This window comes from Haliaeetus leucocephalus, unplaced genomic scaffold (genome assembly GCF_000737465.1).
Source record: "Haliaeetus leucocephalus isolate CR32 unplaced genomic scaffold, Haliaeetus_leucocephalus-4.0 Scaffold462, whole genome shotgun sequence".
Taxonomy (NCBI): domain Eukaryota; kingdom Metazoa; phylum Chordata; class Aves; order Accipitriformes; family Accipitridae; genus Haliaeetus; species Haliaeetus leucocephalus.
The window spans coordinates 8,256,893-8,283,728 of NW_010972898.1; the positions used below are offsets into that span (position 1 = coordinate 8,256,893).

The 26,836-nt window shown below is 41.7% G+C and overlaps 1 protein-coding gene across 1 annotated transcript in view; it reads left to right on the forward strand.

Moving 5' to 3' along the window:
- The window catches only part of LMO7 (LIM domain 7), a 99,906-nt gene that overhangs the window by 1,024 nt on the left and 72,046 nt on the right, over window positions 1-26,836 (forward strand). The window contains exons 2-3 of the mRNA XM_010575262.1: window positions 2,642-2,711; window positions 22,349-22,455. The gene's annotated coding sequence lies outside the window, so the exon portion shown is untranslated. The remainder of the gene's footprint in view (window positions 1-2,641; window positions 2,712-22,348; window positions 22,456-26,836) is intronic.

The window sequence follows — 26,836 nt, forward strand, 5'->3', positions numbered from 1 at the left end:
GAGGTGTTAAAATGTCCACTTGTCAGGTATCTTCCACATATCTGTTATTGGAACAGGTTTCCAGGACTGGAAATGGTGCTAATCCCTTAGTATTTTAAGGATTGGCTGGTGTAAATGTCATTAGAATGCCAGTGTGAGAAAAATCTTGTTAGAGAGCTACCTGGGACACTTAAAAAAAAATATGTCAAATCTCAGAGCCACTCTTAAATCAGTTCAGCAAGCTAACTTTCAGAAAATATTTATGAAGGTTCAGTTCTCTGAATTTTTTTTTACTATGTATCAAAAATAACCACAGCAAATGCTAAAAGGCCACGTTCCAGCATTTTCTCTTCTGTGAATATTACTGTGTTTTCTGTCCTTGCTTTTATTTTTCTCCTTGGGCCTTTGCCCATCCAGTCTATCTTGCTAGTTGCTTCTGCTGTTGTCTTTGTGATATGGGGGAGTTGATTCATTTTGAAGACTGAATGATGGAGAGATGGACACTGTATTTTCATTACTTAAGTAATCAAATGTTAACTGACTGAATGTGGTAATAAAAATAGCGTATACATTTAATAAGAAGGTATTTCTCCAGGTATGTATTTAGTGGGATGTGTGTATTGTATTCAGCTGTAACTTTTAAGTAGTGTCTTTAAGAACTGGCAGTGGACTAATATATTCTAATCCTCTGATATCTTCATTGTTGACACTTATTTGGCAAAAGAATATGAGCCTCCATCTGCCAAATGCAAATCAGTTAAATTTATCTGTAATTAATAGCCATATGCAAGAAAAACATCCTGTAATTTCTTAGCTGAGCAGCTTGCCTTAGGAGGCACACAACTTTCTTTAAAGCAAAACATGCCTCATTATGTTGCACTAAATCATATAGCTGTCCTCCTGTGGCATAATTTTAAATTTTACATACTTGAAGTACAAGAAGTGATTTTCATAGAAATTCTGTGGAAAAAGAAGAGAGCAAGATGGGAAAGGTTTTCACATGTCCAATTTTCACCAAAGTCAATGGACTGCAAGATCTTAAATAATTGAGACAAACTAGACATGACATTGCCCATTTCCTTGGTTCACCTGTGACATGGCTAATTTAGTGACCATGGATATATTATCTCTGGAGGTGGCATATTTGACTTAAACTATAGCAGATAAGACCTATACTTACACCACGTATTCCTATAGCAGTCCAGTTGGTTTGTTAGGCCTACTTAATGACCAAGTGCACATGTTGATTGGCTAATCAGTAGTTGACAAAATAAAGCCTTTTACATTTTACCAGATCTCCTGCGTACACATTAGAGGAAGAAAGTCACTAAAGTTTTCCTGATCACATGCTACTTCATGTTCTTATGTACAATAAAGCAAATAAAAATTATGCATTTGGAAGATTAAAAAAAAGGGGGAGGGGCTTTTTTGTTTTAATTCCACCTCAACGGATCACTTATTTTTCTTTTTTCTTGTTGTTTTCTTGTGGAAAACTCATCAAATGTATTTTGTTTACTAAATAATTTAATGCAGTTGAAAAATCTTGGGACCTGCAGCCATTATTTCTTCTTCTGCAGGCATCTAGAAATCTATCCTCCATTCCAGTGTGTATAGGTAAACTCTCTTATTTGTGTTTATTTTCCAAACACATGTGCTGCTTGAGCAAAAAATGCTTTTTCCCACATAAAGTTTTAAACTCTAGGTCCTGACTTTGCATTGGTGTGGGTAAATCACAAAAACTTGCTGATGCTTTGTGGGGTAAAGGGTCTGGCCAGACAAGCAGCAACAAGAAGAGGGAGCAAGTCCAAAACCTTCAAAGGTATATAAGCAGATGAAGTCTGCGGGATGTCCTGAGGTCCCCGTTCTCTGTTGATCCTGTGGTCTAGTGCGTAATTCAGTGAACCACAGTATTTCCCTAACTCTGTGACTGAAAACCCGGGTATGAAGGTGCAAGGATTCCTGCGCAGTATCCTCACTGCAGGACAAGGTGTGCATTTGGGCTTGTGTATTCAACAGTGATGCATTAGTCTGTCCTGCCTTCTCAGTTCAATTATGAATTTTGTATAAAGTTAAGAGTGATAGGAGGTGCAATCTCTTCTGGCTGAGACTGAAAACAACCTCCGTGTGTAAATTATGTGTGCCAAAAATAATGGCACACATCTTACTGGGCTTGATAGCATTATGAAAACTAAGTTGATTTCTTACACTTACAGCAATATCAGTGCTTTCACACTGAACTCTGAAAATTAATATTCTGATATATTTTTGACATCTGCTCCGTCAGAACTTTTATGTGAAGAAAATCTTTAAATGGGAAATTTGAGACTGATTAACATCACCACCTGTGCAGCAGAAACACGGATCCAGTTCTACCTACACCTACCTAGGCTTTTTCTCTTCTTTTTTCTGACTTTGCCATTCTCAGAAATCTCTTTGCCTGTGTCTGAGTTGTCCCATTTTTGCTTCTACAGTCTGTTGTTGCTTGTCACTTCTCGGAAAACTAATTTAAAAAAAAAAATTAAGGGGATGTTAATAGGTTCAAATGTACTTGGTTCAAGTCATATAAGTTAGGACTATGTGCAAACTATTTCTTGATAAGCATTGATGCTCATGCTTAAATAAAGTTGATTATGTAACAGAAAATCATATGACTTCTTTTTAGTTTGATTAACAAGATCAAACCTGGCATCATTAAGAAGATCAATCGTCTGTCAACTCCAATAGCTGGCTTGGTAAGTAATGACATCAAATCTAGTATCTGGGGTATGATACCAAGTTCTGTTTGTTTTTAATGAGCGCTCGCTTGCCTATTGTTCTTACATGGTCTTGCTACAAAAACCTACTAAGTTTTCAAGATGTTAGTTCCATTTCTCTTTTTGTTTAAAATAGTACCATTTATATGTCATCGTAGACCACAAAGGTTACCTGCTCTGTGATGTAACTTTATAATCAGCTTGTCACTGCATGAAGCTTCACCATCCCCAGATACATCAAGCACTGACAGTTCCTGTGCACAAACCTATGTAGCATTACCTCCCTTTATTTAAAGGCCATCATCCTGTTTTATATTCACAAGCCACTTCAGATGTTCCTTTATTAGGGAATGGGCAGACTAGGAAATGTTCCGTGTAATGGAAGTATTTTTAGAATCTGCTTCTCCCCACCCACAGCAAAGCTTAGGTTGCTTTAAAATAACTCTGATGATGCAAAGATCTCTCCTCAGGCTTCAGCGAGGGATTTGCCAATGTTTTGGCTGTAAATCACATTGTTGGGGGAAAGGGGGAAGATACATGTAATCATTTTCACAAGAAATTTAAAAGATTTCCTGTATACGGTCTGACAAATTTGCTGGTCAGAGACTGTAGGATAAATTTCGTAGCTGTTTAGCATCAGAAAACCTTTTCTGGGTAAACAAATTAAAATAATTTTTTAGTCATAATTTTTTCCTATGAAAGCCTTGTTGCCTATTTGTGTCACTAGGGTATCTAGACCACTTAGTCCTGTCACCAGAACTGTTGGTCTCATCTTAAAAGACCCAAGGTGAACAGTGACATATGCATGATGCCTGTAACAAGCAGAAGATCCCACTTTATGGTAAACATGCAATCTCAACTTTAGGGAAAGTTACCTAATCTCTTAATAGTAGTAGAACACAAAACATCTCTAGATAATTGTTGGCTCATCCCATTAAAACATATAAATACAAAACGTCTGCTTTTGCTGGTCAGCTGTGTATCTCGTTAGAGAAGTGTAGTTAACTTGGCCAGAGGTCATAAGATTGGGTTAACTTGTCATATATTATTGCACAAGCTGAGAACGTGCATTTCCATATCAAATGAATGTAGAAAGTATTAGCTGCCTTTGTCCCAGAAGAGCTCAGGGTATTAGGCTTGCAAATAATGAGTGCTGCACATTCTTTTCCCGTTAAGCATCTGAAAAAGAATTCAAATGAAACCAAAATCATTCTGGGGAGGACAGCACAGTTACTCTAGCAGCAGTTTGATTGCCTAAATGGCCTCTGAAGTAGCCATTTGATCCAAACCAGAAAACCATAGACTAGATTTCATTTTTGTGGTGACTTAAGCGTTGTCTTGAATCATAACTGTAAGAACTCTTGTTTTTACATGCATTTTTTTGCTTGTTTCCAGATGCAAAAATTTGGAGTATTCTTTAGGTGTGTAGTTTATATCTTACTTGTAGTGTGTTATTGTTCCTTCAAGTTGTTTCTAGTTCCTACAAGTCTTCAGAAATAAAGGAAAGGGGAGGAAAGGTGAATGGTTCTTCTAAACCAAGATCATCCAGTGGTGGTGTTGTTAAAATACCACTTGAAGATAGTCATTGAGAGAGCTGATGTTTTGTGTCAACCCATGAAAAAGGTTTTACATAAATACTTCAGTTTCAGAAGATTGTGATTGTGAGGGCCATAATGGGAGGGTTCCAGAAAACGGTGCTTACGATGGCAGTAGTAGGAGGGTAGATGTATTTTCCCAGATTTGAGAGGAACATGCTCAGTTATACCAGCTTTGAGAGCCCAGCTTTCATCCTGGCATGTAAACTCAAACTAAAAACAATGGGTTTGTACATTTATAGAAAAGCAAGCATTAGTACCTGACAGGCTCAGGGTACTGTGGCTGATGATCCACAGGATTTAGAGATGCAAAGAGCTTGCTAAGGAATTAGCCGGTAGGCTTGTTTGCCATGTTCTGGAAATATTTTCATTGTTAGTAAGCTGCTTCTCCCACAAATCTGCCTGTAGATAGTGTTTTGTGTGGCTTCATGTATACACTTCCATGGCTCTCACTTCTGCTGTTTTCAGTGTCTTCCAGTGTTGTATTAATTGCTCCCCACCAAGCCTTTATGAGATTTAGAAATTACTGTTGGTAGGGGGACTTTTTTCTGTGGTTTGGTTTTGGGGTTTTTTTTGTTTGTTGTTTTTTTTAAATCCAGATGGAAATTTTAACTTCAAGAGATGGCATTTTTTTCTAAAGGGTAAACAGATGCCACAACTTGAATTCCAGTGTTGCAGATCCTGTAATCTGAAGATCTTTTGATCATGTTCTTTCTACAGCTCCTTTTCATGGTCCTCTAGACTTATGTCCTCAAATCCATTTCGAAAACATTTTATGCATTCATCATGGGGCAGCTAACATCCATTTCTCTCCTGGCTTTTCTGACTAAAAGGAAACAAACCCACCATATTCTTAACACTTTTGTGGCAGTCCGATTATCAGAAGAAAACAAATGCTTGAAAAGACATCTTGTTTCTCTCCCCCCCCGCCCCCTTTTTTTTTCCTCCTCCCCCTTTCCCCTCCAGGAATTTCTTCAGGTTTGGTTTTGTTCTATAGGGAGTTAATGTATTTTATTTCCATGTAAGTGTGTTTTTTAAGCTTTCTATTCACTTCAAATACTTGGCAGGTTTTTTTCAGCAGTACAGAAACACAGTGCTCAACGGGCATCTTCGGTGGAATCTCCAGAAGGGTTTCATTATATTGTTTCTTTGACTGCGTGGCTGTTTTGAAAACAAATTTCTTGAGTAAAATAGGAAGTGAAAGCCTATATGAATAATGAAACATTCTGTTTTGTATGGAGTATTGTGTGCTCTACTTTTTGGTATTGACTTAGGGTGAAGTGCATTTTTTTTTAAATGAAGTAAATGCATTATTAATTTGTTATGTCATACTTACTTTTATGACACCTTAATTATCATAAAATATAATAGGGGTTTTATATTAGCAGGATTGCCTAAATTCCAAGCAAATTTAGGTAACTAAAACCAAGCCTTAGCTTTCACCTTTAGTTTGATTATACTGCTGTCTAGTGATTTTGGGTGTGGATTGCAGTGGTTCAGGTATAATCATGGCGGAACAGATAGATAAATACATGTGTTTTGATGATTAAATACTGAAATGAAACTCAGCATTCAGTTAACAAAAAATGCTGAATTGGTACCAGGCAAACTTAAAAAAAATTGATTAAACTTATCTCCCGTTTGGCATGGTGCAGGAAGGCTGGGCTGCAGCTTGCGTGGAAGGGTTTATTAAAACTTGTTGGGAAGGAGAGTTGGACCGGGCCATAACTTGATCTCCATCTAGCAGCTTGCTGATGCAGCCCCGCTGCTCCATTTCTCTTCAGGGACACGTACCTCTTGTGGTTTGGGTGAGATCTAGCCATCATCTTAGCCATGTTTGTCTATTCGTTTACGTTCCAGTTTGGAAAACTGAACTGCTTCACTGGGGGTAAGGCAAATACCAGAGCAGTTGCAGAGAAGCGGTGGTCAAAGACAGGTGACCGAAGAAGCCTCCATGCAGCTCCTGAGGTGGTTTCCTGAGCAATCAGGGTGCAAAGGACCAACTCCAGTGGTAGTGGCAGAAAGATGCCACTCGCTGCAGGTCAATTTTTAACAGCGCACGGCAGGTTTTGGAGACAGTGACATCCCTGTAGGCTTCCCGAAGGGGACTTAGCTGGGACGTGGCTGTTGGTTTGTTTGCTTTAATTTGGGCCGTTGTTTTTTTAAATGCCGTTTGTTTAAAACCTTTGCACTAGAACAGTTTCTGGAAAATGAAAATTTAATTTCTGCTTATCTTTCAAAGCATCTAAAATACACAGTTTGTGTAAAGAGCAATGTGTATATTTTCCCTAGTACAGCAGAGCAGGCAAGCAAACCAGCACAGAGCAGCAGTTCTTGAAGCCTTCTGGCATTTCTGGGGGACATGGTAAGGGTAACCGAAAGGTCAGAGGATTGTGGAAGTTGGGTTTCATTATGCATGGTAGTGAAAGTGCAGTCTGCCTTAAAAATCCACTTTTTCTGGTCCATACTTATGTGAAACAGAGATGGGATTTAAGGAAAAGTGACTTAAATTGATAAATCTTGCTGGGTTCTGATACTGCAAAATGATTTTGCTTAGAGTTCTGGGAGGGTGGGTGTGGTGGAAATAAAACAAATGCTTAGCAAAAGCAAATGCAAAGAAAACCTGGTTCTTAATAAATATGGGCTTTTCAGCTTGAATCCCAGCATGTGAGATGATTTGGATATAATCACACAAGGGGGAGGACTTTGTGGTCTGACAACATATTTTCCAACAAGGCTCTGCAGAGCATTTTGAGGCACATCTTGGGCTGCAGTGCTGTCATTCCCCAGAAACCTCACGTTTCCAACTCAGTTGGCTGAACACAGAGAATCATGCACCAGGATGGAAGTCGTAAGACATCATGAGACAGTGGGAAGATGAATGAGTTTTGTGTAGTATATGCAAGCTCGACATATCTGTCAGAATAATACATTGCTCATTGCTCAGGATAAATAACTGTATGCACTGTAGCGAGGCAAAATTTTAGTTAAAGTAAGTTCCCAGCTGAGACCAGGTGGTGAAGCAAATTCAGAGTTAAGAGTCAGGATCTCCCCTGGAGAATGGTAGCTAATGGGAACCTTGCCTTGCAACGTACCGATTTGGTTGTTCAAGACCATCTATCTTTCCTTGCAGTTCCTATGAGTAAGGTGGAAGTGCAACACTTTGCTCTGTGGTTGGGAAGTGTTTCGTCACATCAGAGGCATGAGGGCTGTGGTTAAACCACAGGGCAGAGTAGAAAGCTATTGGGATTTTGGGATTGTAAATGAAATGCCATTAGCACTTTTCTTTTGTTTAATTGGTCCCTGATTTCCAATGAGTAGGGATGTTGCTAACTCTTGACTGTCTCATTGTGAGTGCAGGATGAACGTTAGCACCATATGTCATCTTCGTTAAGTTCTTCAGCTTTGGCAGAGGGGTTTCTGGTGAACTTTTGTTTCCCTTTCACACAAGAGAATAAAACTGCACATCTCTAAGCAGTCCCAGGTTTGAACATGTGCATCTGAAATGTGGGAGTGGGAATTTTTTTTTTTTGTTCTAGTGGGGAATTAGGGTTCCTTTAGAGCGAAGAACGTCGTGATAGTTTTCCAGGCAGAATTTTTCAAACACTTACTTTCCTGGTTCACCAAGGTCCAACATGCCCCTCTGACAACTGCTGCTCAAACATCATTTCCTCTCTTTAATGCAATCTAATATAACACCACTACATTCTATAATTTACTTTTTTAATGTGTCAGAAGGTATTAGTTCCACTTGCACCAAGACAACCACCTCAGACAGTGGGGGAAAGCCACTTTGTTGTGGAGATCATCAGCATGTACCTCCTAAACCAGGAAAGTAGAGGATAATAAAGGTGAGAAGGGAGAAATGTGAAAGAAAGCTATACCAAAATGAAAGGGGAGATAAAGATACAGGTGGAGAAGATAAAAATCTTGCCATAAAAAAAACATTTTTCTGAGCCTTTGTGCCTAACACTCCACTGCAAACCATGGAACTGCCCTGGTACTTCCTTATCTCATGTCATCAAGTAGAGCTGGCCAGTATTTCCTTTTCTGTGGGAAAGTTTTCTTGACAGGGTTGGTTTTTGTGTTGCAGGGGAATGGCATGCAGATGATTTTTTTTTTTTTTTTTTTTTTTACTTTATATAGGACACTTCTAAAACAATTTTTCAGGTAAAATCCATACTTGCAAAGTGAAGGTTATTTCAGTTATATGTTTTATTTAGGACATGGCTTCAAAGTTCCTTGTCTAGATTACTTAGAATCAAATTAGTTGTATTTTCCACTTAAATTTAAAAACCTGATGGTAATATTAATATAAGAGGTTTTATTTTAATTTAAAAAAGAATCCTTTTTTTCCAAGCAGCTCTACTTCCAAAGTTCGTTACTTCATGCTGAAAATCCTATTTATTTTTTCCTGCTGTTGATCTCCTTGTGTTTAGTATAGCCTTTATATTGGTCCATGCTTTCTGTCTTCTTGCATTTTGTATTTTTTTTTAAATAATTTGAATTTTTAAATATTAAACTTCTGCTCTGTGACTTTGACTAGTATGGGCTACATTAGTAATATTAATAGTAGCTTGTCTGGTGTGAGGAAAAGAGTATAAGAGAACTCCTCCTTCTTTCTATTCTTCATGAAAAATCAGGAAGGGCAAATACACAAATACATGGACTAAGTTGCATAAAAGCTGCTGTTGTTTGCTTTGGTGTGCTCCCAAACACCAAAAAATAACGGCTCAAAGCTGGATGGAATTGCTGGTTGTACAGCAACTAACAGTATCCAAAAGCGCTCATAAGAAGTAGCCTCATAGATTTTGGTCGAGAGCTGGCTAATGAGATGATAAGCATTTGACGTGCTCCGTTTGCTTGTCTGACGTTTTCTTTTTGCAGCAAAGAGGGAATAATACCGAGTGATGTGGAGTGTTGCTTTTTCTTCTGAAGGTTTAAGTCACTTTTCTGATGAGTACCAGAACACATCATAGCTAACGCGGCGGCTGTAGGCTCTGCCTCAAGCCCTGCCTCCATCGCCCTCTCTCGTGGCTGACCTGAGTCTTGGGATTTTGATTTGTCTGTGGACTGTAAATTCAGAGGTACAGGGTGAGTGCATACGCAGCACTGCTGTGAAGAGTGAGGTTGCGTAAGTCCTGTTTGATGTCTTTCACCTGGAAGCTGATTAATCTGGTATTGCTTTTTGTAAGGCAAGGCACAAGATGAAACATGTCTTTTTCTGAGAAGTTGATAATTTCAATGTGTAAACAAAGTTAAAGAGGCATCATTGCCTGTTTTGCAGATGAATATGCTCAGCAAGTTGTTGGGGAATTCAGAAAGACAAGTATTTTAAGAGACTTCTAGTTACTTGGCATAATCCTTACATGAGTGGAGATTTTTGTTTTACAATAGCAAGTGGTGTTTCTTCTGACTTTTAACTTCAGTATGGCTAAAACTGGAGAGGAAGGGAGAGAAAGTGAAAGTGGGTATGGTCTGACAGAACTCATGCCCTGCCTCCAAAATGTGCTCTCCTTTATAGGGCAGCCTATACATTTAATGCAGGTTCAGGAGCACTTCAGATGGCAGAAATGAGGTCAGGTTCCTCTTTATAGTAGTAGTTATCTACCTCTTTTCATTCAATATCCTTTTTATGCTGCAGGTAACAAAACTTTCCAAAAGTGTTTTCCTTTTTCTTGTGGGAAGCAAGAGATTTGTCGGAAATGGGAAACATTGCACCCATTTTTAAAAAGGGTAGAAAGGAGGACCCTGGGAGCTACCAGCCTGTCGGTGTCACCTCTGTGCCTGGGAAGATCACAGAACAGATCCTCCCAGAAGCTATGCTAAGGCACATGGAGGACAGGGAGGTGATTCAAGACAGCCAGCATGGCTTCACCAAGGGCAAGTCTTGCCTGACTAACCTAGTGGCCTTCTGTGAGGGAGTAGCTACATCAGTGGACAAGGGAAGAGCTACAGATGTCATCTACCTGGACTTCTGTAAGGCCTTTGGCATGGTCCCCCACAACATCCTTCTCTCTAAATTGGAGAGATATGGATTTGATGGATGGACTGTTTGGTGGATGAGGAATTGGTTGAATGGTCGCACCCAGAGGGTAGTGGTCAACAGCTCAAGGTCCAAATGGAGATCAGTGACAAGTGGTGTCCCTCAGGGGTCCGTATTGGGACCAGTACTATTTAATATCTTCATCAGTGACATAGACAGTGGGATCAAGTGCACCCTCAGCAAGTCTGCAGATGACACCAAGCTGAGTGGTGTGGCTGACGTGCCTGAGGGACGGGATGACATTCAGAGGGTCCTGGACAAGCTCCAGAAGTTGGCCCATGTGAACCTCATGAGGGTCAACAAGGCCAAGTGCAAGGTCCTGCACCAGGGTTGGGGCAACCCCTGGTATCAATATAGGCTGGGGGATGAAGGGATTGAGAGCAGCCCTGTGGAGAAGGACTTGGGGGTATTGGTGGATGAGGAGCTGGACATGAGCTGGCAATGTGCGCTCCCAGCCCAGAAAGCCAGTCGTACCCTGGGCCACATCAAAAGAAGCATGACCAGCAGGTCGAGCGAGGTGATTCTGCCCCTCTGCTCTGCTCTGGTGAGAGCCCACCTGCAGTCCTGCGTCCAGCTCTGGGGTCCTCAGCACAGGAAAGACATGGACCTGTTGGAAGGGGTCCAGAGGGGGGGCACAAAAAAGATCAGAGGGATGGAGTACCTCTCCTATGGAGAAAGGCTGAGAGAGTTGGAGTTGTTCAGCCTGGAGAAAAGAAGGCTCCAGGGAGACCTTGTTGCGGCCTTTCAGTATTTAAAGGGGGCTTATAAGAAAGATGGGGACAAACTTTTTAGTAGGGCCTGTTACAATAGGACAAGAGGTAACAGTTTTAAACTAAAAGAGAGTAGACTTAGGCTAGATATAAGGAAGAAATTTTGTATGATGAGGGTGGTGAACCACTGGCACAGGTTGCCCAGAGAGGGGGTAGAAGCCCCATCCCTGGCAACATTCAAGGTCAGGTTGGACGGGGCTCTGAGCAACCTGACCTAGTTGAAGATGTCCCTGCTCGTTGCAGGAGGGTTGGACTAGATGGCCTTTAAAGGTCCCTTCCAACCCAAACTGTTCTATGATTTTTTTCTTCAGTAAAGAAACAGTAATTGCCAGGAAGGACAGCATAACTTTAAGTGATCATATTTTACTATATTTCAAAAAACAAACAAGGAATTTGAGGCACCACATTCTCTGTGTTTGGTTTTGGGGTTTTTTGTGGGGATGCTTTGTGTTGGGTTTGGTTTGGGGGGATTTTTATTTTTTTTTAGTTTGTCGTTCCCCCCCACCTTCCCCTCCCCCAGATACTTCAGCCTGTTATTATACTTAACTTGAAACCTGTCTCCTCTGGCAAATTATATAGTTTCATTAAATACTGGAAAGCATTTTAATGTATAGTGATATGTTTACTGCATTGCTTTAAGTAAGTGCAGTAACATTTTCAGATTTTTAAAGTGCTTAAACTAGATGAGGACTTCTACCTACTGTTACCAAACATATACCTTAAGTATCTAGTTTTGTTCTGACAAGTACAATTACATGGGAGGGGAAGCTTTTTTCTTTTATCAGTGGTCCAGCTGAAGTGCTCAGACAAGTTTCCTGGACATAAGAGAATTTATATTAGTCTGAGAAAATCTCTTTTCACCTGGGAAGTGACACAGCATGGTATTTCAAATGTAACCATCAAGCAATGTGTTAAATTTCTTACTTAATGAATTTTAGTGAGATTTTTTGTCAGTGGTACAAAAAATGCAATTGGAAATTAGCATGTGTGTTTCCGTTGTAAAATTCAGAAGGTTCAGTTGCCATTGCTTCAAACTCCTAAGCAGATGTTACTTTTTTTTTTAATTGGGATTTTCATCCCCAAGTTTGTGTGCCCATCATTTTTCCCAAATTTGAATTAAGTTATGATTTTTTGGGGGTCTTTGTAAATTTATGAAGCATTTTAGAAACCTGATCATTATGCTTAATAATTTAAGAAAATTCTTACCTCTTATATAAAAAGTCTTTAAAATGTTATATCTTAGAGTACTTTGCAAAGAGCTCTTTACCATGGTTTCAGTTCTATGCCTGAAGATAGAGCATGGGCAGAGGGAGTTTAGTGGCTTTCCTGAGGTCAACCAGTAAGTCAGAGTAGGGTGGGGGCGAAATTTTGGCTTTCAGGCCAATTCTTTCATAGGCTATACTGCGAACAAAAACCAAAAAGAAGTATGTCTGACCTGAGTTCTGAGAACCTAAAACTGTAAATTAACAAATATCAGGAGTGATGCAAGACCTGATAGGAATGTATGTGGAACTATAAATCACTTCTGGTACTCTTTCTGCTGTCTTATGGGAAAGAGGAATGTGGCTTGTATGGAAACACCTCTGTTAGACAATTAAGAAAAGAGGGCTGTGTGCTAGAAAGGAAGTATGGTTATTAATAGTTAGAGATGACATTGTTCTGTAGTCTTTCAATGCCTGATAGTGGGAGTATGTAATCTCGGCAGTGGTTTACTGATGTTTTGTGCCCTTCTGCTTGAAAACATATGGTATGTTTCAGCCTTAGCTCTGAATTTCCTTTAATTGTTTTCTGTTGCTGCCTAAACACTTTGAAATGTAGGGTGTGGGGAAAGGGGAGGTTGATGCAAAGTCTTTGTGACATTTTTAGTAGCTGCTCAAGACTTCGATCAGGCAGAATGAAATCCAGACGCTGGATTGAACTTGACAGGTTTTGGGTGGGTGATGATGAAGTGAAATGTATCTAGGAGACATAAGTGGGGAGAAACTATATGGGTGCAGACCCCAGGAAATAGTGGTTCAGCTACTCGCCCTGGTCTGTTGTCAGGGGACAGTAAGTGCTGTGCCTATTGGTTGATCTCCATGAATCGAAAGTAGTATTTGGGGGATGCTTTAAATGAGATAATGTCTTCCAAACCGATGCTTCTGGCATGTTACTGGGATGAGATGTCAAAATGCTAAGTAATTAATTTAAAAATTCTTGTAAACTAACTGTAAAGTAATATGATTGACAGCAAGAACTTTCTAATGTGGAAAGTTTTCATCCCTCTTCCTGCTCTAAACCAAAGCTCTGAATAAGTATGACCCTTTCTGCCTCAACTTGCCAGCACTTAAAAAAATACATAAATTTGGTTGCCAAACGAACTGCAAAAAATTTCCATTTATCAACTCAATCAGCTGTAGTCTGTCATATACTCTGTCATTTGTGTGCTATTTTTATTTCCTTAAATAACTGATGACTGTTTCTGTGTTTGTGAAGAAACATTCCTTCCTAACTGGAAAAAAAAAATGTCAACCACGTAGAAAAGGTACACACCTTAAATCATACTTGTGACATTTGTAATCTGATTTCTTCTGCCTTTGCCAAGGAAGTGCAGTGCTGAGATTTCTTGCGGCAGTTGGTGTTTATCTGTGTTAAATCTTCATAAGCTGGACGCTACAGTGCTTTTTTTTCTCTCTGGGTTGTCAGATATGTATTGATGTGCAGTGTTTAAAATTCATGGCAATTTCCAAAGAAAGTAGATGTTAATTGCAGCGGCGATAACTCTTTCTGTGGTATCAGTGCTGGAGCCATACAGCTATGCTACTCTCTCTTCTGTTTGGTACAAAATCCTCATACCACATCTTTTAACGCCTGTCTGAACACCTCCGCGCCCATGTGCCCGTGCTGAATCACCCTCCTCCGGTGATGTATGTAAAAGATCTATTAAAAACGATGCCAACACCAAATGCTGCTGAATGCAGAGTGCTGAGACGCTGCAGCTGCAGTGATGGAGCTTGACTTCTGCGGGGCGTGAGGATGGGGGGAGACACGAGGAAGCCTGGCACTAAGGCAGATCGTCTCCCAAGCCCCTCTTTGATCTGGGCGTGCAGGGGGAGCTTCTCTGCACCATGGGATAAGCCCACGTAGGGCAGCAAGGGTTAAATAGGGTACTAGCATGCTGCTCCTCTTGAGAAACAAAAGATGTCTGGCTGCTGAAGGAAGCTAAGTTAGAGGAAACTTCCAAATTCTTTTCTAAGAAGAGTGAAGTACTAAACCATAGTCTAAAAATCAGGGACTATGTGAATTGAGGATCTGAGGCAACTTGCTGTCTATCAAGCCCTGTGTACAGAGGGGCTGAATTTCATCTATATCATATTGTTAACCTGTCTGAGCAAAACAGAAAAACTTGTGTGTACAAATAAAAAAGTGTGTGGGGGGAGCAAGCTCTGCCAAAATGTTCAGTGTTTCAAGAACAAGAGGTCTTTACTTCTTTTATTACTCATTAGGCTTCAGGGGAGTTTCACCTTTAAGTGGATTACTGTCATTCCAGTTCTGTGTAGTGGGGTGACTTGGCACTGGAGTATTTTACACACTTCACTTGTAAAGTCTGTTTTGTATAAACCGTTTGGGGTGAAAAGCACATCACTTGATTTCCACCCCACCCCCCCCTGCCGCCGCTTTTTTTTCTTCTTCTTGACTTTGACTGGAATGTAAGTAGCTGGTGGGAAAGTTAAGGCTTGTCTAAACATGGAAGTAGCCTGGGATGGTTATTCCATACTGGCTTTCCGAGCCTATGCTTTCTTTACAGTAAGAATGCCTGCAAGTGGGCAAGCTAAATTCCCTTTGTCTTGTCTGAAATGGGATGAAGCTGTGAAGTGCAGAGAGCTCTCTGGATTGACAAGGCATGCCTGCCCGGGTTGCTCATGTGCTGTACTTTTGCCCTTCTCCTTTCCAGCTGGCCTTATTTGGTAGCAGTGACATCCCAGAAACACACCTGCAGTTTACAACCTTGATAGTCACTCTCCCTTATCAATAAAAGGCTCATTTGGTACGTGTTGTTGCCATAATATACGGCTGTAATGTTATAGTGAAGGTTATGCTGTGGCTTGGTAAGAGACATGGTCCTGGGAGGGATTTTGAATCACTGGGGACAGTTGGTCCCTTCCTGTGTCAAGCACCTTGAAAACTGTCAACTTGGAAGTCCTGCTTCAAAAAAAAGCCATTAATTTCTGTTGTGTGTTTTCCCTTGATGCCATTACTCTCGATCGAAAGAAACTGTGGAGGTCAGTGCTGCAAGAGGTTGCAGGTAATGAGGTGAGCCGGGCAGAGGGGTCTTCTGCTGGCCATTACCCGTGGCGGTGGGCAGCGCCAGGAGCCGAGGAGCAAACTCTGGGGAACATCCTTCAACACACACCTTGGTCTTACAGAGCTCTGTGATGGGCTGCTGTCATCGCAGATGGCGTTGGGGTTTGGGGAATGGATGGGCCCAAACCAAAATGCTTCTTGCCTAAGGCTGCGTCAGAACGTGGTTTCTGTAATGGTTGGACTCTGGTGAGAGCTGTGAATTGCAGCAGTGAAAAGGAATGTTCCTCTTCCTGGCTGTCAGTTACAATTATTGATACTGGGAGCACCAGGGTAACAGGAGACTTTATGGAAACAGTTTCCTTCCTGCGTTCTGGCAGCAGGAGCACCTGCTTTTTGAGAGGAAGGCTGGAAGTGAATCGTTGGTGAGTTGGTGTCTGTAGTAGAGCTGGGGCAGGGACTCCTTGTGTCAAGGATCACAGTAATTTATTGTTTTACACAACGTGGAAAAACAACGAAGGGCACGCGGAGGGGAGTGGCAAAGCAGTTAGCACTGTTTCTGATCTTTGGCCAATACAGTGCTCCATGTGCGCTGTTATAGGTGGGATAATTTACCAAACAGAAGCCTTGAGGTCACTCTTAAGTCAAATTATGCCTGCAGGATGATTGTTTTAATTATTATTTTTAGTTTGGGGCCCAAAAAGGGAGGAAAACAGTAGTTTAGCTATTCCACCCACCCCTCCTCCTCCTTTTGGTTCAAGGTCGAACCCGTTAGCAGCCTTCAGAGAAATATGGAGAGCTGTAGGAGCTGGGATTGCAATCTATAGATGGGATGAGTGGGTGATGGGCACTGAGCATCCTGATGTGCAAGGCCAAGGTGGTAATTGGGAGTTCCTGGCTCCCAGGGCTGTGGTCAGACCACAAGGTTTGTTCAGCCCCGCTCCCTGCTCTCCCCCCTCTGCCCCCACCCCGCACCCACAGCCAGCGCTAATAACCGAAACGTACCTCCGAGGAAGAGCAAGTTACCCAACTTGTTCAACGGGCTTCTGCTGGAGGTTTCTTCCCTTACCCCACCTCTGAATATAAACAATGCGGAGCTGTGCAGTGATGCTGCTTCAGAATGCAGCTCTAAATTCTGTATTAAGCTGATGTGGCCTGGCTTTAGTGGTCAGTATAATGCTGCATCTATGAAATAACGTTTTCTATTTTTAAAAAATACCTCTGTTTGTAATGGAAATAGGCCCTTACTTAAGGGAAGGAGGGTGCCAATAAACAGGATTTGTCGTGAATGCAGAGCTGAAGGAGACGCAGTGTAAGCTTTCAAGATGACTCCAAATGTCTTCATAACTAAGAAACATGTCTGTTAAATATGATGTATTCGGATGATTTTCAGAATTCTGTAGCCAAAAAAATGCATCAGTCTCTCTTCCTAAAATGTCAGAAGTTTTTGTTGCTAGGCACTGGAGGTACTGAGTGGTTTTTTCTTTCATTTTTTTGGGAGCCTGGAAATTGAAAACAACTTCTGGCACCAAGTCATGGTCTGGATGATGCTGTAATACTTACATGCAAATATGCTTCATGGTCGTGGGAGCATTGGGTGCCATTATGAAATTATGTCTCCATCCTTCCCCTTCATACTCTGGGGAAAAAAAAACCCAAAACTAACATCCCCCCCAAAAAAAACCAAAACCCAAAACACCAAAAACCGAAATAGAGCTTGAATAGCAGTGGAAGCAAAGGCTTTAACTGAAACGGTGGGTATTTGCATAAGAGTAAGAGACAGCGGACTGTCTTTGTCTATTGGCTGATGCAGCCAGGAAAAACAGAAAAACACTGTATTAATTAAATTATTTTTCTCCCAGGTGCCAACTAATTGAAAGATGTGCCGTAACTTGCATGCCTACAAGATCTCGGTGTGTTTCGGTGCATGCATAGGGTTTCAGAGAAACAGTTAACTAGGGAGAAGACAGGCTTGCAACACAGCATGACTGCGCCCTAAAGAAAGCAAATGTATTTACAGACTTGTTTAAATTAATATTCCTGCCCCACCCAGATAATCATGATAATGAGGGATTTATTTTTTTAATTAAATTTCAGCTCAAATATACAAGCTGAATTTAGTGTGATGGTGCATTGCACATGAGTAGTCAAAATAAGATGGTATTTACACATTCTTATATGGAGACCTCTCTTCTTAATTACTTTTCACTTCGTGCTCTTTCACTTATGAGATTTTTAAAATTCTTTTTGTGTTTTACCCGTTGTATGTCCCTTCTCAGTTTTTCTTTTTTTTTCTGCGTAAGGTCGACTCTTGATGCTTTTTGCATGTCTGCTCCTGTCTTTTGCCTCATCTCCCTGTTGCTCGTGCTATTTTTTTTTCCATTTTAGAAGTGCCCTTTCTTTTTTTCCCCCTGTGTTTTTAGGTGTTGAGGAACCTACGTACTTCCCCACCACCTCACCAGTGCTATATGGTTGTCTTGCTTTCCATAGTGCTGCATCATCTTTGTCTCAAGTTCTTGCCATGGTGACATACATTAGGAGCTGATGACAGGTGCAACAGCACCACTGCCAGTTGTGATCCCGTGATTTTTTTAATTACTTGTTTTAATTTTTTTATTTTTTTTTTAAAGGAAAGTGTCCATGGTTCTGTGTTTTCCTGTACAGTTACTGGATTCTTTCTTCTCCTTTGCGGTGTGGAGGATAGCGATGGGAACGAGGAGCCCTGCAGCGGCAGCCCTGCTCTTCCCACCCCGTTCAGCTGCTGCTCTGGCGCAGCCCCCGCACTCGCCGAGGAGCAGAAGCAGCGCTGAGGTCTGTCAAGGAAGGGCAGGGGAGACTCAGCGCTTTCCTCTCCTCATGTCCATGAGGTTGCTGGAGTGAGAAAGGCAACCCTGCTCTGCTAGGACGCTGGAGGGAGGGCATGGACCACAGTCTCAGTTTCAATATGGGCATGGCATCTTGGCTCCTTCACAACGTTGGTTAGAGGGGGATGCTTTAGCAACAGGCAGAGGGAAGGTTTTGTGGCTAGTGATGCCCCATGGGGACCAGAAAGGCAGGTGCATGCCTGAAAGCGTGCGGTATTGTTTGTCATTCCTCCGAACGGTGGTATTTAAATGCCTGCTCGTGGATGACCTGCTTCCCACTGCCGGCTCCGTCTCTCCCGCGTAACAACTTTGCAGAATTTTTGGGTGCGGTTTCCTTTGAAGTTTGAGGCAAAAATGAAATGCTGAATGGTAATAGCTCTACGTAGTCAGCATTCTGTGCTGTGCATTTAATGTAAGTCTGTACGACGTGTGGGAAACTCAAGTCGTGCTGGGAGCATCTGAAATGCTCTGCTGTTTCATTATGCACACTGGCTGGGAAAAAAACAGTCCTGTCCTGTCCCCCTCCCCAGTCTCCTTCCAACCTCCCCCCACTCCCACCAAAACATTTTGAAGTAGTAATAACATACCAGAAATGAATTGCACTTGAATTTTGTGGTTAAGACTTCAGGCTTTATTTTTGTTGTGATTTAAAACCTGTAATTCTATGATGCTAATTCCAACTTCAAATGCTTATGGAAATGTAGTGATGGAGTTCTGTATTAAAATCATCTAGCTGATTTTTGTCCATGTTATCCCTGTTAGTTCAGGAGCTTTCTTTTTTAATGGTTGGAAACCTTATATTTTCTGCATAAATATATTTGATCTGCCTGACCATGTATCCTTGCTTTTGGACTGCGCAGCTCTTCTCTCCCATTCTGGTTTTGCTTCCCTTGTGCTGGTAGATGGCAGCAGTATTGCCTCTCGTGCTCCATCTTACTGGTGTAACGGAACCAAGTTTTCCAGTTCTCATTATATAGGTCCCTTGTCTTCCCTCATCCTCTTTCTCTGCAACTCTGCTGTTTGAATCTTTCTTAAATTTGAATGGCTTGCCCTCATTTACAGAGATTGGGAACACTTCGTTGGAAGAGTGGGGTTGTGGACACAGGCATGAACCCTTTTTTCTCAAGCATGCTGCTTCGGTGACTTGTGGTCACCAGGAGATAGGTTTGGTGTGTTGTGTTTCTCCAGGCTTTTGAGTTCTGAATGATTAAAAATAATTCTTTTTGTGGAGTATGATGAGATTCCGATTGCAGTATACCCTTTGGAGCTGAAGTGGTAACGATCATTAGTCTTATTAAAGTACAGTTATACTGGTAAAAGGCATAGCATGATGGCTTCTATATTTGAGCGCATTAATCACCAAACAATGTTCCTGTTCACATTTCTAATGATAAATCTAATTGCAAGGTTGATAGCTTGTCATTTATTTTTTTTTCCTGCTTATTTCTGTGGTGTTCTTTAAAATTCATTTTCAGGTTCATTATTCTGGTAGAGTTTAAAACAGCTGCTAGCTATTTTGAGGTCTGTAGCTTCAGTGATATACTTGCGATGATTAGGGATGGTCAAGAATAACTTGGCAAGGACAGTATTTAGAAGTGCTCATTTGTTGAAATTAGACCTTTTTCTGTCAATATCCAAACTTGAGCAATAGCCTTTTGGGTAACCTCTCTTGATGCTCTGCGGGTGAATGCCAGGCCCTGATGGGAGGAGATCTGCTGTTGGGGCGGTCACCTGCGAGATGGCTGGCATGATCAAACTGCTGACTTGGGAGCTGGGGGAGGCAGATTTTGAACCATGTTTTATCCTGCATACCAGCAAATGCCACGACTAGCTGTGTTCTGCCTCCCGTGTTATCTCCCCCTACCTCTGACTCGTTTCTGAAGGTCTTGACTCATGTTGGTGATGATGTTCTTGGGGGCTGTAAGTGTTACTTACCAGAGGGCTGATATTTGACAGGTTTAACTGCTGCAACACCTTCAAAATTTAATTCTTTTGTGTGCCAACAGTTTGGTGGTTGTGCAGCCGAGCAGCCTCTGATGAGCAACTCTGCTGCTTTGTTTTCGTTGTGCTGGGGGTGTAGGCAGCATCCATTTCTTTAAATCGCTGACTCTTCTTCCTTGTTTACCTGCACAATGTGCTCGTTCTCTGCAGTTCAGTTAACGTAACCCCTCGGTTTTGGAGTTTACTCTGAGCTTTAACGACTGGTCTGACCAATCGGGGCATGTTGCCTTGGTGTTGGTGTCGGTTCTCTTCATTACCTTGCAACTACTTGTTTCTTCTGCTCTGTTGCTTTCCTCCTTTGCCTTACCTGCCTGTTTCTTGGACTCCCCAGACCCCTGAACACTGACCTGATAGTTGGATGTGTTTTGTTGTTTAGCAAGTAATTCCTCTTTTTCTCGCAATGGGACTTCAATGCATGGCTTCTTGCACGCAGAAGCAATGATGCCTTTTCAAGTCCTTGGGGTGTCGGTGCTAATGTGACACTCAGATATTAATTGAATAAAACTGGCACACCTAGCCAGCTTTCCTTGTACTGCATGGAAAGAAAAAAGGGGCATTACAGGGAAAGGAAAAGTAAATGCCCCTCCTGAGGTTGCCTGCCCAGCATGAAGCTCTACGTTGGCCACTTGTGCAGGCAGCCCCTTGGGTATTGCAGGAGCTGGTGCGGAGGTGAAGTTGCCCGTCCTCCATCCTTCCCAGCCCCCTCCGCTCATCTGCCACTGCATCGCGTCCCCCATCATCGTTGTCGTGTCGCATCCCCCTGCAGCAGAACGGCCCCTGCCGTGGCACATCACGTGTCAGGCTTTGGGGCATAACCTCCATGTTGTGAGACATTTGGGATCTTTCGGATGCGGTAATGTGGAGCCCGCAGCCTGCACGTGGAATACCTTGTTCAAATATTTTCCTTGAATTAAGCCATGTTTACAGACTGATAAGGAATACTAGAATCATAGGGACCTTCAAAGCAGAAGGTTGTGGGGATTCTTTCTTTTAAGGTCTGTATTAGAAGCAGCTGTTGTTTTCTTTGTGGATTCTTTTTTAAAATAAATTTTAAATGATGGAATAGTTACATCCAGTGATTATATGTCCAAAAAAAAAAAAGTATTAAGTGTATTACATTGCTGAAGTGGACCTTTTCCATACTGTGAAACTCTTGATACTAGTACCTTGACTTACAGGCCCTTGGAATGACAGATTACAAATTAAGTAACTTTGTGTACCTTTTCCTGTGGCTTCCAGCTGAAGGGAGCAAGTGCGCAAGAGGGCACATTCTTTTGTTGTTGATAGCATTCCGCCTTAACGAGAAGGAATTTCTTGCCTGTTGCCTATTGTTTATGAAGTGGAAAGAGATCACAAGTTGTATAATCTCTCTCCCTATCGTTAGATTTTTTTTTTTTAACCTTGCTCTTGTGAGTCGGTTCATCTGCAGCAGGTGCAGCAAGTGGGTGCTCTGATACACCGCACCTATATTTTGTTATATATTGGTGTGAGCTGGGGGGGTGGAGAGGAAGGGGAGGAACACAAAGGAGAGAAAAAACCCCCAAGCAAGGAAGCAGCAGGGCTGAATACGGTTTGGTTTCTGTCTCTCCAGAGCTTTGCTCAGCAACCAAACCCAGACTCCAGGTGCACTATTCCCTCATCGGTCTGTGAGCATAGAAACGGCGTGTCCCTCCTCTCCTTCCTCCCCTGCCAAGAGTTTCTGGGTGGTGAATGTCAGTAGCTGGAGTTATTTTTAAAGGCAAGAGGTGAGGCTTGTCGTGCAAAGCTGGGAAGAGGGCGTTTGTTTGCTGAGCAGAGCTGACATCAAAGTGGAGACTGCTGCCTACTGGCTCGCCACTGCCTTATGCCAGGTAATCTTTAACGTACCCCTCAGTCACCACGATCGCAACCCAGCCTGCCCGTGTGCATGAGAAACGACCTGTGTTTATGATCCAGAAGATTGCTTTTTCAGTAGTATTTCCGTGAGCTGGACTTTGACATTTAAAGGCTCACACTAATCATCTTGCAAAACCTGCTTAGTGCTTTTAACTAAGCAACTGCTTTCTACTTCTCTTCGCAGGATAATATAAATGTTTTTCTGAAAGCGTGCGAAAATATTGGACTGAAAGAAGCTCAGCTTTTTCACCCAGGAGATCTTCAGGATTTGTCCAATCGAGTTACAGTCAAGTGAGTTTTGTGGTTTTGTTTTCTCCCTCCCCTTCTCCCTCTAAGCTGTTTCACGGTCTTTTTTTTTTTTTTTTTATTTTAAATGTTTGCCTATGGAAAATTCTTTTAATCTGGCACGAACAGTTCTGGATACTGTGGGGAGGGTTTAAGCCTTGTTAAGACTGGTAGATAAAATTTGCACAAATTTAATTTAAAAAATTAAGTCTTATTATGCCTTAAAAGCAAACTAATTATTAATGAATATTTACAACTTTTAATATATGAGATGGAAACTGTTCAGGTTATTTCAAACTTGGAGCAAAATTAACTGTTAAGTGATACTGAAAGTATTGCTTCCCTTTATGCTTTGAGATTACCGATGTAAAATCTGAAAGGCTGAGGTGGTACTTCAGATACTTATCTGAATGGCTCTGAGGCTCGGGTATGGTATTCCCAAAGGACTGCTGGTCTCACCACTCCGAATATTAATCAGGTGTTTGTCACTGAATGTCACATCTCCTGTCAAGGGGGGTGGGTATGTGTGAGTAGAAGCCAAGTACTGAATTGCACAAAGGGTAATTGTTGTGTTTACAGAAATGAGGGTTTTCCTGTGAAATAGCAGTGGTTTGGTTCTAAAATATTAGTGGATTCTCAAATTTCAGGACTGCTGTGTCTCCTAACAGGAGTTCTATTACTGGTTTCTGAGAGGTTAAGGTGGAGCTTTACTGTATAGACATTTAACAGGTGCTTTAAGATAAATGTCTTGTGGACAAATATTGTCTTGATGTATCTTGCTTTGTTACAGTATTAGCTGTTTTTATTGTCTTGGTACAAAGGGTGAATTTATTAAGTCTCCAAAAAAATAGAAAAGCTTTAGTGAGTTTTGCTGGAAACCTGTCATGTTAAACGTTAAGAATTGATTCCTGTCTTAAATTACCAGTTTTATCAAAGAGGAATGGGTAGTAATCCGTCTGTAAATACAAGGACAAAAATTTTTGTGAAATGACACAACTGCTTTAATTAGAAAGAAATCTCTTGTAGGTGGATTGGGCGGTAGCGTGTTGACATGCTCTCTGCCTGGTTTCAGAATGAAAGTTTGTACCGTTTTGAGGTCTGATACTTGAGATGGCAACACATTTTCCAATCTTTGACTCATACCCGAAACATAATTTCTTGCTAATGCGGTGCTTAGGGACTTGGTGCTTTTCCAGGACGCCGGTATTCTCTCCGCTGGTTCCTATGTCATGCCAAAAGCCAGAGGGTTGGTAACCTCTGCCATGCTTTAATTATCCGCAAAACCCTTGCTAAAGTTATTTTGGTGGAGGTTTGCTCCAAGGGTGTAGCTGGGAAGGGCCGGAGGCGGTCAGGAGCTGGTCTTCAGCAGCGTCAATAGTGACAAGCTGAAACCCTGGGGAGTTTGAGTTAGCAAACTGTTGTGCAAGGTATGTTGTCCAACTCGTCTCTACGTTAACCGTGGCGCCCAATTGAGGTCAGCCATGAAATGTATCCAGTGGGTCTGAAACCAGGGGGTTTTGGGGTCCTTGCAGCTCCACCGGTTCCCTTCGCAGCTCTGGAAGGCTGGAACTTGAGGTTGTCATAAGGCAATGGGGGTTTTACATCATACCTACTCGACAATGGATTAATTGGTGTTTTTCAAAAAAGCATATTTAATCTTTGAGCACTTCTTATGGACAGCAATGCAAGGGGCTTGGGTTAGAGTCGAAAGAGCTGCCAGCTGTGTAGCCATGCTCTTTTAATTTGTTTCAATATAAGTTTGATTTTTCCACACGTTATGTATCATATGACAGTCCCACAGTGTGTGTAAAATGCTTACAGAGTAATTCAAAACTTCTGTATCTGAGCATGCTGTGAAGTGGTAACCTAACTATACTAGCGCATTTTGACAGGTTTAGGAGTTTGGAGAGGGATGGGAGGGAAGTTTTATTCCAAGAAATGAAGGAAGTAAGTTACACAAAGATAACTCTCTCCATTGAAAAGTTAATTATGTGTCATTTGATTACCCAGAGGGCAAGCTAGTCTTCAGAGGGTTTCCAGAGAGAGTCATATGTGTGTCAGGAGGGAAATGCTGTCTGATCTGGAGCTTTATCTGATGTATTTTTTTTATTATTTAATAGAAACAAGTAATTTCATACATTCAAGCTGAATTACAAATTTCTTCAGAACTTGTAGGATGCCAGGCCTCAGAAAAGGGATACTATTTAATGTCTTGCTTTCGTGTCATCCTCTGTTAACCTTAGTTTCAGCATTAGCAGTAAGTAATTTCTTGTCACAAAGAGGGAAAACATTTTATATGCTGATTTTTATAAAAGATGGCACTTAATTTTTTGCTTTCTAACATTCCTAAGCAAATTCATTTTGCTGCCATCACCTGAGGCTAATTGCCCACATCTTAAACCAGCTGCGATAGGTTGTGCAGGATAACATTAACGTGTGCCTGAAGCAGCGTGTATTTTGACACCTCAGCAGTATTGCTGTGTTCTGCTGTTGCACCACCGTTAGCGCATGCTTGTTATCTACCCAAAATAGATTAAGTAAACTGTTGCTTAAGCAGTCAGCTTCTCAGGCTGGGATGGCTGAGAACAGTGTTCTGGTAGGATACATGGATGTACGGCCGAGCATATGAAGGTGCCTGATTTGCCTTGCATGTGGAGAATAGATAAGAGGAAGGCACCATTAAAAGGGTGGGTCCGCTTCTGTCGCTAATGCTGGAGCAAAACCCGTCTCTGATGCTGGCTAGGAGGTTGCATCTCTGTCCCTGCTGTGCTTGGCCTGCTGTAGACGTGTCCCATTGCTCCGATGCCTCTGGTGCTGGGCAGGCCTGCAGAAGGAACGCACGTCTCCCCTCCGGGGGCGACGTGCTCTGCCGAGGGGTCTTCCCTCTGCTCCTCCGGGGGTGACGTGCTCTGCCGAGGGGTCTTCCCTCTGCTCCTCTGTCTCTGCTGCCTGGCAGCTGTGTGTGGTACCTCCTCCTTCTGACCTTGTGGGAAACCGTGCACCCTCAGGCTGCTGGCATCTCAGTCCTGTCCTACCTGGGCAGGCTCCCTTCTCAGCAGGAAAAGTTATTTTCTCCTCGTACCTCCTTTCTGAGCATGCTTGCTGCCTTTCACTGGACCTTCGCTGATAGCGCTCTGTCTCAACAATAAGAACGCCAAGCTGTTCAGAGATACCAAACTCTTTATTCATATGTGGTCCAACGTTCTTGTGTCACCTGAGTTAAGGTAAAGACCCTCTGTTCCTCATGGCTTGCCAGAGGCTGTACTAAGAAAACAATCTTCCTGTCTGGTAAGGAGGCTGCAACCTTCACTTGTGTTTTGTTTTCTACTGCAGCTGAGATGATGCACAGGCATAATGTGAAACCTACTCTGTAATTACTACTGGTATCTGGGAGAGGAGAGGCCAGAATCCTCTTAAATATCCAGACTCTCAGTTCCAAGCGATTATGTGATTATCCTTTTTGCAAAGAAAAAGCTCCTTAAAATTTTATTGTTTAGAAGTTTGTGTGAAGAGGGCTGGTTAAAATGACTAGTTGCTGTTCAAAGCCTTGCAAACTTTATGCTTTGCCAGATCAGCGATGAGATTAGTAAGATTAGTAGTGGGGTGATGTGGAAAGAATATACTGGCATGGATGGTTTCTTTTCTGCCAATGAAAATGGGAACGTGGGTTAACGTCTGAGATTTATAGTTCAGTCTTTCTGTAAATCTGCAGAAGTTATTGCTCAATGGTATAGTACAGTAATGTGTCATGTGTTCCAATAAAGAAAATCCAAATGGATTTTATTCTTCACGTACCGGCAGAGTCCGGCAGTCATGTGCATATCTTCTTGTTTTGTGGCTAGTTATTTGTGTAAATGCGTGTGTGTGCCTTTTCAGTTCCTTCAGTATATTTGACTTTTTTTTTTAGCCTAGGATTTTATTATTCTTAATTAGAGGAGATGTTATTTTAAAGCCCAGCAGCTTGGGGTTTTTTGTGTTTGGTTTTTTTTTTTTAATAGTAATGCAAGGTTGTCGTAATACTTCATTTGATTCTTTTTTAGTTCTATCAAAGTAAGAATGTAATGCGAGCTTAGAGACTCTCAGTTGTCAGCATGGTTACTATTTAAAAATGTTAAGCACTTCCTTACCCAGCTCTTTAGAGGTGACACACCCAGTTGTTCCCAGCTGTGGAAGGGTTCTTAGTAAAATCATGCCATGGAGTTAAAAGTGAGAGTTTGCTTAGGCAGACAGCAGACTTCTGATGGAATGTGTTATCCCAATGAGCAGTTTTAAAGAAGGAAGCCTGAACAATCAGATGGATGGTATAATTGAAATTTGTCTTGTCTTTCAAGCAAATTATTTCTTCTGTCTGAAAAAAGAATCTAATTCTGTAAAATGAGGTATCCAC